The sequence below is a fragment of the Chiloscyllium punctatum genome, chromosome 39, assembly GCF_047496795.1.
Source record: "Chiloscyllium punctatum isolate Juve2018m chromosome 39, sChiPun1.3, whole genome shotgun sequence".
Taxonomy (NCBI): domain Eukaryota; kingdom Metazoa; phylum Chordata; class Chondrichthyes; order Orectolobiformes; family Hemiscylliidae; genus Chiloscyllium; species Chiloscyllium punctatum.
This window is the reverse complement of record NC_092777.1, coordinates 36,021,843-36,036,117: the sequence shown is the minus strand read 5'-3', so window position 1 is coordinate 36,036,117 and position 14,275 is coordinate 36,021,843. Positions and strand designations below refer to the sequence as shown.

General features: G+C 40.8%; 1 protein-coding gene across 6 annotated transcripts in view; it reads right to left on the bottom strand.

Annotated features, from left to right (window-relative positions):
• The window catches only part of tnrc6c1 (trinucleotide repeat containing adaptor 6C1), a 716,497-nt gene that overhangs the window by 614,267 nt on the left and 87,955 nt on the right, over positions 1-14,275 (bottom strand). For all 6 annotated transcript variants that reach the window (XM_072558458.1, XM_072558456.1, XM_072558461.1 and 3 more), the window contains exon 3: positions 10,877-10,924. The gene's annotated coding sequence lies outside the window, so the exon portion shown is untranslated. The remainder of the gene's footprint in view (positions 1-10,876; positions 10,925-14,275) is intronic.

Sequence of the window (14,275 nt, the reverse complement as noted above, 5' to 3'; positions counted from 1 at the left end):
CCTGCTGATTAGCCAATGTTATCAGTGCTTCCTCCATCCTATTTAATGTTTCTGGCACCTGAACATTTTCACATTCTTGATTTGTATCAGTATCAATGTAAAGTATCCACGCCATATTTCACTTAGGGATTAGGTCAGAGATTGATCGAAAGCTCTGCCCTTCAGATATTGTTCTGTACATACAGGCTGTCTCCCTTTCTCAGTGTGCGCAACATGAACTGGAGAGAAATAGGGGTTTGTTTTATAAAAAAAAGAATAAAAACACAGACATTATTTATTGGAAATAGTTACAAAGGAAGCAAATCTGAACAAAATAAAGCTGTATTGAGTAGTTATAATTTAGAAGACTCTTGATTTTGTTGATTTCTTGATAAACATTTAAAAAGATGAATATATTTTATTACTGCAAGGAGCTATCTGTATTAATTCAACATCACTGCTTCTGAAATTGCCAGTAGTGCTGTCCCACTAATAACCAATCATCACAATAACAATTGAGAACAAACAACGTTTGTGTTTAATTTCAAGCTGGTAACAGAGTGTAGCCATAATTTTGCACACAGATAGGCTCAGTGAAATGCAAGTGCATCCACCATCACGTGAACAATTTGATCTTGTGTTGCGAGCATTGTTTGGAACCTTAGGCTGGCAGGTGGAATGTAAAGATTTAAAAACAAAATATACTCTTCAATAATGAATTTTCCATTATGTTCTTTTTGATAATGTTTAAAGTTTCTCTAAACTGCTCGCTTTCTACACAACGAAAGGAATGTTATTTTGTGAAGGAATAGTTGCGTTATAGATTGTACTCTCAATTAGCAAAATAACCAATGTGCAAAAATTGGATCTTTCATAGCCCAATTTTTTTTATTTCACCAAACTAATTGAAATCTTATTGATGAATTGACAAGCATGCAGATGCAAAATTCAAAATGCTAAACAAAACACATTATTCAGTGATGTGGAGAAAAAATAAATCATATTTTTCTCCTCCTTCTTCCTGTGAACCACAAGGAGAAAATCAATTTCACATTTGTTTGGCTATTTGCATTACTGCCTGCTCCATGCAGCATAGTTAACCAACCAAAGAACTGTAGCAGATATACAGATCCACTCCCTTGCATAAATAATCATGCTTATATAAGAATACAAATTATAAGCTTTATTTTTCACATTTACTGACTGGATGATTGATATGAGGAACTACACAATGGATTGGTGATAATTAAATATTATGTTTAAAACCTACAGAACTGATAGATTGATCCATTCTATTTTCAGTTGAAGTTTTCCAAATAACCAGTGGTGTCACTGTAAAGCATCCACCCTATCAACGAGTCAATCTAATTTTCAATCATTTCAATCATTTCCTTCAATTAATGGGCATCACTAAAAAGCTCTTTCAACTTCCTTGTGTCATGATGATCATATCTTGAGTATTTCTTTAGAACATAGAACAGTACAGCACAGAACAGGCCCTTCAGCCCATGATGTTGTGACGACCACTGATCCTCATGTATGCACCCTCAAATTTCTGTGACCATATGCATGTCCAGTAGTCTCTTAAATGTGCCCAATGACCCTGCCTCCACAACTGCTGCTGGCAATGCATTCCATGTTCTCACAACTCTCTGTGTAAAGAACCCGCCTCTGACATCCCCTCTATAATTTCCTCCAAACAGCTTAAAACTATGACCCCTCATGTTAGTCATTTCTGCCCTGGGAAATAGTCTCTGGCTATCGACTCTATCTATGCCTCTCATTATCTTGTATACCTCAATAAGGTCCCCTCTCCTCCTCCTTTTCTCCAATGAAAAAAGTCCAAGCTCAGTCAACCTCTCTTCATAAGATAAGCTCTCCAGTCCAGGCAGCATCCTGGTAAACCTCCTCTGAACCCTCTCCAAAGCATCCACATCTTTCCTATAATAGGGCGACCAGAACTGGATGCAGTATTCCAAGTACGGTCTAACCAAAGTTTTATAGAGCTGCAACAAGATCTCACAAGTCTTAAACTCAATCCCCCTGTTAATGAAAGCCAAAACACAATATACTTTCTTAACAATCCTGTCCACTTGGGTGGCCATTTTAAGGGATCTATGTACCTGCACACCAAGATCCCTCTGTTCCTCCACACTGCCAAGAATCCTATCCTTAATCCTGTACTCAGCTTTCAAATTCAACCTTCCAAAATGCATCACCTCACATTTATCCAGGTTGAACTCCATCTGCCACCTCTCAGCCCATCTTTGCATCCTGTCAATGTCCCGCTGCAGCCTACAACAGCCTTCTATACTGTCAACGACACCTCCAACCTTTGTGTCGTCTTCAAACTTGCTGACCCATCCTTCAATCCCCTCATCCAAGTCATTAATAAAACTTCCATTGTGCCAGGATAATGAAACACTTCAAGGACATTTCAGAGATTTAGGCTAGGTTGGAGAGTTTTAATTATGAAGAGAGATTGGTCATACTGTCGTTGTTTTTCTTGGAGCAGGAGACTGGGGGATTGGATATGAACAGGATGGACAGAAAGGGGGAAAAGTACTGAAAGAACAGCAGACGATGGAAATCAGAAACAAAACCAGAAACTCAGCAAATCTGGCAGCATCTGTAGAGTGAAACAGAGTTAACATTTTGGGTCCAGTGACCTTACTTTAGAACCAATGGTAGCTCAGAAAAGGTTGCTATTTATGCAGAAGATGGGGAGGGGTGGAGCTCAGGGAGAGAGAAACATGATTGGACAGACAAAGGATTAGGTAAAGGGTAAGGAGAAGGAATAGCTGCTAATGGCTCACAGCAGAGCTAGAGAGGTAGCAGCCCTTGGCGTGTGGAGGTGAGGGTAAGGACATGGGAGAAGTTACCTCAAGCCGGAAAACTGTTGAACTTGATATTGAATCCCAAAGGCTGCAGGGTCCCCAAGTGAAAATGAGGTGCTGTTCTTCCAGCTTGGGATATTGGCCATGGAAATGGCAGGCAACTGGGAACTCATTGTCTGTTTTGTGTTCAGAAGGTAGGTGTTGTGTGAAACAGCTACACAGATGGCACTTGATCTCCCCAGAGTAGAGCAGACGTATTGTGAGCTGTGGCTTAGTCATCACATAGACTGCTATCAGTCATAACCCATTTTCAGCCACCAAATATCACCTACTCCCCCTGTGGCTGGGTCTCAGGATCCTGTATGAGAGTGTTCAATCACCTCAGGACCCACCCCTCCAGACAGGGAGAAAATCCTCCTCAGTCCTGAGGGAGTACCAGCAAGGAAGGAGGAAGGAGGATGTCAATCTGTTGATGATTTCCCCAACACCATCCCCACCAGGTGACAGACTGGGCTGACAATGGCAGGTGTCTGCTATCGGGTAAATGGTATCACTTGGATTGCATTGCACAGAAGCTGACCTTAGATGGAAAGTTCTTGAAGTCCAATAATAATCTTTTCCATTGCCTCCAAATTCAAACGATGGTGAATAATGTGGGAACCTACATTCTGAAGAAAGAAACAATGCTTCCGTTTATAGGAGAGAAGGTAAATTGTTTTCTAAATGAAACAACAATTCCTTCGAAAGTAAACTATCTCTGAACCGAATTTAAACAAAACTCCCTACATTCTTCTGAACTGAAATGAAATATAATGGCCTTATGTTTATTCCACTTCTTTTAAACACTACAGTATAAAGATCTTTCCATTAACATTTCAGTGGTCTGCAGTTAACTGCTATTTGGCAAATACAAGAGCAAGTCACTACTCCAGAAGAACTTTATCATCTTGATTTTTAAAGACACCCCTTCACAAAAGTAGCTAGCCCTTGTATATCAATATTTTGAAAACCAAACTACATTTGTCATCACAATTGATATAACTGAACCTGACTAGGTGAAAGTGAGGACTGCAGATGCTGGAGATTAGAGTCGAGAATGTGGTGCTGGAAAAGCACAGCAGGTCAGCCAGCATCCAAGAAACAGGAGAATTGACATTACAAGTAAAAGCCCTTCATCACCTGAGAAAAGTTTCTATCCACATATTTAAACCATCACAAAGACTGTCTATGTCTACATTTGACTTTTTCCCTGTCTCAGCTCATTTGCTGATGAAACCCTCACTCATAGCTTTGTTAATTCTAGGCTTGATCTTTCTAGTGCACCTCAAGCTGGCCTCCCACCTTCCGCCCTCAATAAAATGAAATAATTGAAAACTTTTCTGCTCATGTCTTTATTCTCACAAAGTCCCGTTCCTCTATCAGCGTTCACTGCCTTAGTTTGGTTCACGATCAAGTGATATCTCAATTTTAAAATTTTTAACCATATTTTGAAATCATTTCATTTGTCCTCATCTTTATAATCTCACCCAGACCCACAATTCACAGCAATCTGAATTGGTCAAAATCTTACCTCTTGAGCATCCTGAATTTTAATCCATCCTCCTCTGTCACTGTGGGTTGTTTCCCTCATAGCCTAATTGCCCCGAGCTCTTGAATTCTCTTCGTACACCTCTCTGCCTCAATACCTTGCATTCCTCTTCAAAGATCTTACAATCATGAGAAATAGAGGCAGGAGCAGGCCATTTTGTCTCACAGGCCTGCTCTGTCACTCATGGATGATCTGACTGATTCATTTTACTGCTGATTCCCATAACCTTTGATGTATGGGGATACACTGAGTACTCAATCAAGCACCATCAGAATCTTATTTACTTCCATGAGATCATCTTTTATTTTTAAAAATTCAAATGAGTACAGGGCCAACTCAATTATACCTTTTCTCAAAAGGCAACTCTTTCATTACAAAGCTAAGCTTCATGAACCATCTTTAAAGCATGTCCAATGCAAAACTGTATACAGTATTTGTGAGGTTGTGGTTCTAATGCCCTCTAGTTGTTGCAAAACTTTCCTACATTTAAGCTATATGCCTCTTGCAATAAAGTCCAACATTCCATTTGCTTCCTGTTGCACGTCCACACTAGGTGGTCTAGTGTCATAATTTTACTGCTCTGGGTTCAGGCCCCATGCCAGAACCAATGTTCAAGGAAGGTAATTTCACAATGGGCTGAACAGGTTGAGTATCAACCTGCAAATTCTTTCAACACTGTTAATCACATGCATTTGGAGTGGGGGAGATTCCTTGTCAACCATGTGATAGGAAGAAAGTTGGAGTCCTTATCCATCACCATCCATAGCTCCAAGCTATAACATGCATGTGAGTGTATATGCTTCCACAGATATACTTTGATGTACAAGGATACCTAGATCTCTCTTTATCACAACATTCTGTAATATTCTTTCAGTCAAAGTGGACAAATTCATACGTATTTGATATATTACACCTTTTCTGACTCACTTACATTAGCCACATCCCTTTAAAGCTTTGTTGTATCTTCCTCACATCTTACTTACCCCGAGTGGTCACACTGAAGTTTGTCTCTTCATCTAACCATTTATGATCGACTATAAATATTTGAGGTCCTCAAATGAGTTCCTGCAGTATTCTGTTGATTTCAGTTTTTCAGCCTGAAACTGATCCATTTATTCCCAACTCTGCTTCCTGTTAGTTAATCAGTCCATGCTAACATGAGCTCTTATCTGATACCTTAACTTTTTATGTGACACCCTTATCAAATACCTTTGAAAAATCCTTATACACTACATCAACTGAATGTCCTTTAACTACCGTGCTTGTTATTTCTTCCAAGAACTATAATAAATTTGTCAAATGTAATTTCCCTTAATAATGTTGGCTCTGCCTGATTGCACTATAATTTTCTAAATCTACTGCTTAACTTCCTTAAAATGGATTTTTAGCATTTTTCTAATGACAGATATAGAGCTTACTGCCTATAATTTCAGGCTTTTAGTCTCTCTCCTTTCTAAAATGGAGATTTTATGTTAATTGTCTTCCAATATGTTGAGACTTTTCCAGAGTTTAAGAAATTTTGGAAGGTTACAACCAATTTGTTCATTATCTCCATAGACACTTATTTAAGATCACCTAAAGAGTATTTGTTAGCCATTAGTCTCATTAGTTTTACCAATATCATTTCTCTAATGATTATCACCTCTGATTACCAATTCTGAGGATGGGTTCCTGGACCTGAAACATTAACTTTGATTTCTCTCCTCAGATGCTGCCAGACCTTGTGACAAACCTGTTCCTTTGACAAGGTTAGATTGTCCTTGGCTTTTTTCAGAGAGCTTCTAAATGACCTAAGGCTCAGTTTGAAAGGGTTATTGGGGCCTTTTTTTTGTTTACCCCTAACAGATAATGCCTCTGGCCAAAGCCTTTCGTGTCTTGAAAAAAACTGGTATAATCAAAGGGCAGTGGCCAGCTAGCTGTGTAGCTAGCCTTTGTTTAAATTAGAGTTAATTGCAGCAGAGAATGTGTGAAAAAGGTTTCTGAACTCTCTGACATGAAACCTGTAAGGTGTTTGTGTCATTTTTAATCTTTGTGCTCAGGAGACTATTTATGGGGATTGTTGCAAGTATCTTTGAAACAGCATCATTAAGTCGGAGATAGTTTGTTGGGTTTGTATAGGATAAGTTATCGGGTATTCTATTTTCTGTTCTTTGTGCTTCATGCTGTAATTTTGTGAATGAATTTTGTTTGTTTATAACTTGACTATTGGACCAGATCATTCTTTCTGGGAATATCCACTATGCCCTTCTCAAAAACAAATAGCAAAGTTACGGTATGGGCTACCTACTTCAAAATGTTTTGAGGTGTCAGATCTGGCCATAACAACCTGCTGAGCTATTCCAGCAATTTCATTTTTGCTTTCCATCCAGTTCTTTTTTTTTAATTCTCTAATGATTATGATTGTTTTAAGTTCTTTCCTCCATTCATGCCTTGTATTTCCATTTTTTTTTAATCTTCTACTGTGAAGACAGATACAAAACATCCATACACATCTCTACCATTTCCTGGTTTCCTAATATTAAATATCCAATCTTATTCTCCAAGGTACCAAATTTATTTTGAGCAAATCTTTTCCTAATTATGGAATTGTCGAAGCTTTTACTGCCTGACTTTAAATTTCTTGCTAAATTTCCCCAATACCTATCCATTTTGTTTTTTAGGTATTCTTTATTGATTCAACATACACACACATATACACTCTCTCTCTCACAGATGCTCACAAACCTCTCCCCCACTACACATACACACACACACACACACACACACAAGTCCACATGCACACATACGTATATACTTTTGTGGGGTGAATTTGTACTTGCAGAGTTACATTGTACTTTGCTCAAAAACTGCATGAATCCAAGTAAGATTCTGTTAATTTATATTTTTAGATTAGAATCAGTCTAAACATTATGGCACAGACAGCAGCACACCAGGGGCTAATACAATAACATTATAATCTGGGCTGACACCAATTGTTAAAGTTAACCTGAGAATGTAACTTTTTAAAAAGGTTTTGTGATTTGCATATGAAAGAAGTGAAACTATCATGGCCATTCTAACAGATGAGAGACTCAACAAACAATCAAGGTATTTTTCAATGTATAATTTCAGTTACATCACACTGTAAACTTTTACTATAAATTCTGTGTCTTACAGTTGTGTACTCCACAACCACCTGATGAAGGAGCAGCGCGCTGAAAGCTAATGCTTCCAATTAAACATGTTGGATTATAACCTGGTCTTGTGTGATTTTTAAATTTGTACACCCCAGTCCAACAATGGCATCTTCAAATCCTGAATATTCAGGTCCAGGATTTGCTCACCTTGCAACTATGTTGCAATGACTTTTGTTATACTCATTTATTATGGATGGTCCTATTAGTTCATCCATATTCATCCATATGTACTTTGCACATGCAGTTAAAGAGCGTTTAATTGTGCATTTTTAACATTTTCCCAACTCTGGTTTTAAATGATGGTGCATTCTTCAGTTATCTGCTTGGTATCCTATTACCCTTTGTTTGTTATTTCCTGTATTGTTACTTTTGTCCTTTAGCACCTTATCCTTTAAATTTGCAAACCAGTAAGACATTATATGGATCCCCTTGCTACTAAGGCCCTTAAAATCTCCCTCTCTGACTAAGCTATTGGTCATATGATTTAATTTCTTATGTGGTTTATTATCATATTTCATTTATATTGTTCCTGCAAAGCAGGTTAGGATGTTTACTGCATTATGGTTTGTGTGTAAGTATAAGTTGCCATTTTTCCAGAAGAATTCCTTTTCTCACTGCATAATAATCACGTTGCACTTACAACAACTTGCCTCGCAATACTTCAAAACCTAAAAGTTCAAGTGCAAGTTATTTGCTGTGCTCTGGAAATATCTGGCCTGTTTTGTGTATCATTTTCATAGTTGTTAAATGCACCTTGCGCAGTTATTTTGGGGCTGTGGAAGCAGTTGTGTGCAGTGCATCAGCCATTGAGAAATCTGAGGAACATATGTAGGCTAATTGCCAGCTCTCAGGGTTTTCAAAAACAATGAAACATCTTATACAATGTGTGCATGAAATGGGTTGTTGGTGGATGGAATTCTTGGGGGAGGTTGGTCACAACTAGGAGAAAGAGACAGAGTTTTGTTAAGGAATGTGAGACAAAGGCAAGTACATAAATTCATGGCTAAGATCAGTCCTGATAACACTGAAAAGTGGAACAGGCTTGAAAAACTGAATTCTACCAGGAAAACAGTCAAACAATTGCAGAAGGAGGGGGAAAAGTATCAAAGAAAGAGAGGAAGCTCACGTGGAACAAGATAAAGGGAACAGCTCCCCATGAATAATTAAATCACAGCTCACACTCTTACTACTTAAGGGTGGAAAGGTTACCCTGAAAACCTGTGGGACACCTATTAACCCAAGGAGCTGTCCTTGAGTACCTGTGAAATGAAAATCTGCAATCAAGCGTTGAATCCAATTAACTTAAATAAACACTGCATATTTCTATCCCTGAAAAGTGTACAAGACCACTGCTGTAAATTACATTTGGATCAGGCTCCAATACCAACAGACTTAAGGTAACACATTTCATTTCTCGCTTACGAAGATGTGCTAACGTTTTGCTCTTAAATGAATATTTATGCTCCGCTGATGCATTAGGAGAAATCATGAAGCAATCTGTGCAAGGAATCTGACTGGATTGCATCAAATAAATGCATTTTTCTGAGAAAAAGAGGTTGAATTCTGATGAGGAAATAATTTGTGTGTTGCAGTCAGGTGTGGAACTACCTTCATGTGTATGCTAACGACAGTGTGCTCCAATTATCAAACACACTGACCTGGAATTTCTGCTTGATTGTGCATGGTTTTTTTCTGTCACAATTCACCTTATAAATCTGTAACTGGCACAAAAGATTGCAGAATTTTAAGAGAAATTGTATTCCGCAGTCTATTGTGCTAGCTTATGTTTGGGGAAAAAAATCACTCCAGAAGTGGGACCTGCCCACAACATGGACCATATCCCTCAGGGTGAATTATTCACAAATGATAGTTACAATTCTTGCAGGTTTTTGCAGGACTAAGAAATTGTTCAGAAACTATTCTGGGCTGTATCTTACCAAACGTAATTGCCTCTTTCTCTCACTATGTTATACTATCTTGTTCAATGTTAAGGACCTGGATTTAGAGAAATCACTTTTGGAACGTACAGATGATACTTGCATTCATTGAGCTGGGCGCAACTGTCCACAATATTTTGCTAATAAGGCTTCAGACAGAAATAAAAACAAAGTATGAAGCATTGGGAATTTATAGAGACAGAAGACTTTGCCATGCAGTTTGTATTAAATATTGGTAGATATTATTAGTAAGCCAGTTATAAGGGGGACATAACATAGAAACTAGGAGCAAGAGTAGGTCATTTGGTACTTTGAGCCAGCTTCCCAATTCATTATGATCATGACTGATCATCCAGCTCAGTAGCCTGCTCCACCCTTTCTCCTATATCTTTTGATCATTTTAGCAGCAAGTGCTATATCCAACTCCTTCATGAAATCATATGATGTTTTTGCCTTGATTGCTTTCTGTGATAGCAAATTCCACAGACTCACCACTCTCTGGGTAAAGACATTTCTCTGCATCTCAGTCCTAAATGGATTACTCTGTATCCTTAGACTGTGACCTCTGGTTCTGGACTCCCTGCCATTGGGAACATCCTTTCTGCATCTACCCTGTTCTAGTTGTGTTAGATTTCTATAAAATTCATGAGTTTTTTCTACATTATTTCTGCAAATGGCATTTGTAGGAATCGGCAAAATCCTGAATTTTACAACTGCTCAAATGTTTCTCCATCGCACAGAAAAACATTGGTCAGTGTGGCACATCACCGAGATCATTTGACTCATCATATTTTCCAAACTGTGCATACAGCAGCTTGAACGGCCTCATCGTACTTTCTAATCTCTGCTTCTAGCAGCTTCAACCTATTTAGGCAAGTAAGTAATCGAAAGCTCTGTTTTCTGAAAGTCAGTGAATTTATACCTATTTTAATACCTGTGTTCTTAAAAGTACCTCACATTTTGCCAGTTTCACTTCATATTATTCCTACAGGGTTTTAAAGAGGGTCATTATTAAAGGCTAAGTAGAAAACCATACCATATAAGCATGAAGCGCAGAAAATACTCAATAACTGTCAAACTTTGGGATAGATCCGAAAGAAAATTTAATGTAGCTCTCAATTTCTTAATTAAGGACAAGCTTGCAACTTGTAGTGCTTCTCAGAAAAGTGGCAAGGTCAAGATAAAATATGTTTAAATCTTGACAAACTATACCATTTCTCCAATCGGAATAGTGTTCTTCAGTTGGCAATGAATGGACATTACAGAGCTTTATTTGATATGTTCACAGTTACTGTTTAGAATATGTAAACAGTTTATTTTCTGCATTATATCCAGTTGAAAAGTAAATGGTGTTCTTACCTTCAGATCAGATTACTTTCCTGGAAATGTCTCCTTCTTTTTACAATTCTGTAAAAATAAAGCATGATGGTTAAAATGCTAATTGTTGATATAGACTTTTAAGAAACCATGATTGGAAGATGAACGATATATTTTCCTCAATTCTTTTGTGCTTTTGCAAAGCATAAATAACATTACATAACACTTAAATGCACAAAAGAACAGACGTTGCCATTCCAGCAGTAAAAGTAGTATTCAGTGGCTTCAACTTATTTTAGTGAATTTATGAAAAGCCAAATTCTAATGCAGTGACTACTCAAATGGTACTCTTGGACGTAACACTAGTTGTATTACACATTAGTGGGACTGGAGAGATGGTAGCTGGATGATCCTTCAAAGATGACTTCTCTTAAACAGCTGTGATATTGTCCTTAATCTGTAATGCAAACCCCCCACATGTTTTACAGGGCAAGATGGTCATGCTTTCTTGAAAGTAGGTCATCTAGCTTCAGGATATCTCTGCAGGAGTTCTTTAATATACTGTCCTATGCCCAACCATCTTCAGCTGCTTAATCAGTGACCTTCCCATCATCATAGGTTAAAAGTAGGATGATTGCTCAATGTTAGAACTGGAATTACAATTAAAATTAGCTTTATTTTCACATGAGTACAGACAAAAGTTTACCAATCATCACATATGGCGCCATCTTCGATACAAATGTACCTAAGTACAGATTTGTAAGTACAAATTCTTAGGGAAAAATTAGAAAAATAAAGAAATAAAATGTCCAGCATTTCAGACCTTCACATCATCTTAGGTATAAAAGCAAAAATCATAGAAATATATTTGAGAAATAAAGAAATAATTCATTTAGAATAACAGTCCCTTCAGTACGTGCTGGGTTTAATGTCAGGGCTCTCGAGGCCAGGAATGTTGGGAGTCTACTCTGGAATCACCTCACGGCCAAGAGTCTGAGCTAAGCCCAGGAGTCCACACTGGCTTCAACTTGAGGCTTATAAGGCCAGGAGTCTGTGCTGGGGCCGGGAGTCACAATGACATCATGTGAGGCTCTTAAGGCCAGGAGTCCATGCTGAGGCCAGGTGTCCACGTAAGGCCAGGTGTCCATACCGAGGCCAGGTGTCCATACCGAGGCCAGGTGTCCATGCTGAGGCCAGGTGTCCAAAGTGAGGCCGGCTGACCTCAGCATGGGCACTTGGTCTTAAATGGACACCAGGCATATGCATGGACACCTGGCCTTAAGCTGACACCTGGTCTCAGCATGGACACCTGGCCTTAAGCTGACACCTGGTCTCAGCATGGACACCTGGCCTTGAGTGGACACCTGGCCTCAGTGCGGACACCTGGCCTCAGTGCGGACACCTGGCCTCAGTGTGGGCACCTGGCCTCAGTATGGACACCTGGCCTTATGCGGACACGTGGCCTCCACATGGACATTTGGCCTTACTGGGATACCTGGCCTTATGCGGACCCCAGCCTCAGTATGGATACCTGGCCTTACACAGACACTTAAGGCCAGTTGTCCATGCTGTTAGGTGTCCGTGCTGAGGCCACGTGTCCGTGCGGAGGCCACGTGTCCGTGCTGAGCCAGGTATTCACACTAAGGCCAGGTGTCAGCCCTGAGGCCAGGTATTCACGCTAAGGTCAGGTATCCACACTGAGGCCAGGTGTCCGCACTGAGACCATGTGTCCGCACTGAGGCCATGTGTCTCCGCTGAGGCCAGGTATCCACACTAAGGCCAGGTATCTGCACTGAGGCCAGGTGTTCGCATTGAGGCCAGGATTCCTCACTGAGGCCAGGTGTCTGCACTGAGGGCAGGTATCTGCGCTGAGACCAGGTGTCCACACTGAGGCCAGGTGTCCGCAGAGGCCAGGAATTCCGTACCGAGGCCAGGTCTCTGCACGGAGGCCAGGTTTCTGCATGGAGGCCAGGTTTCCGCACTGAGGCCTCGTGTCTGCACTGAGGCTGTGTGTCTGCACTGAGGCTATGTGTCTGCACTGAGGCCAGGTATCCACACTGCAGCCAGGTGTCCACACTGAGGTCAGGTCTCTGCACGGAGGTCAGGTTTCCGTGCTGAGGCCACGTGTCTGCACTGAGGCCGGATGTCTGCACTGTGGCCAGGTGCCTGCACTGAGGCCACGTGTCCGCGCTGAGGCCAGATGTCTGCATTGAGGTCGTGTGTCTGCACTGAGGCCACGTGTCCATGCTAAGGCCAGGTATCCATATTAAGGCCAGGTATCTGCACTGAGGCCAGGTATCCACACTAAGGCCAGGTATCCACACTAAGGCCAGGTATCCACACTAAGGCCAGGTATCCGCACTGAGGCCAGGTATCCACACTAAGGCCAGGTATCCACACTAAGGCCAGGTATCCGCACTAAGGCCAGGTATCCACACTAAGGCCAAGTATCTTCACTGAGTCCAGGTGTCCGTGCTGAGGCTGGGATTCCACGTATGGCAAGGTGTCCGCACTGATACTAGGTGTCTGCACTGAGACTAGGTGCTCGCACTGAGGCGTGGTGCTCGCACTGACGCTGGCAGTCTGCAAAATGCCAGAAGTCTGCTCTGAGGCCGAGAGTTCTCACTGAGATTGGGAGTCTGCGCCGAGGCTGGAGATTCTCGTTGGTTTCACGAAAAAAGAAGACAAAGAAAATAACATGAAGGAAAAGACAAAAAAAGAACAGAACCATTTAGCACAATTCATGGCTCATCAGATGCTGCAGTAGTCAATGTTGAAATGCAGTAAGACCTGGCCATTATCCAGGCTTGAGCTGGTAAGTGGCAAGTAGCATTTGCACCACACAGGTGCCTGGCAAATACCATTGCTAACCAGAAAGAATCTAACCGTTGCATTCAATGGCATTACCATCACTGAATCCCCCACTGGCAAAATCCAGGGGTAGGGGTTGTTACCTGCCATGATTGGGACAAGGTTGACCCTCATTGATTTGTTAACCTGGGCCAGTCAGGAAGTTTCTGGCTGACCAATATAACCAGGAGAGTTGCCGATTGCCTGCCCCTCTTCTGCAGTTATGTCAACGCCCGGGTGTCTCTGGAGAAGGAGCACACAGTGTCCACCAACACCTTTGAGTTGTTCAGGGAGAGGTGGGCGCCACAGGGAGTGGAGTGTATTATTTCCCCCTCTAACTCTATTTTGATTTAATGCCTGTCCTCCACTTCACTGTTTGATCACACAGCATTGCCCTCTAAGAAGGGCACTGCTTGTCACTGGCCACTTGGGTGTTTCATTTCTTCCTGGTGGTGGAAATTGAATAAAGATTTGTACACCTTGTGTCTTTCACTGTGTCTCATACCTGCGCACACACACAACATGGGTGCTGGGGAAAATAAGCACTACTGCAGTAAGGTGGTAGTGTGGGGGTAAAAACAAACAGGAGTA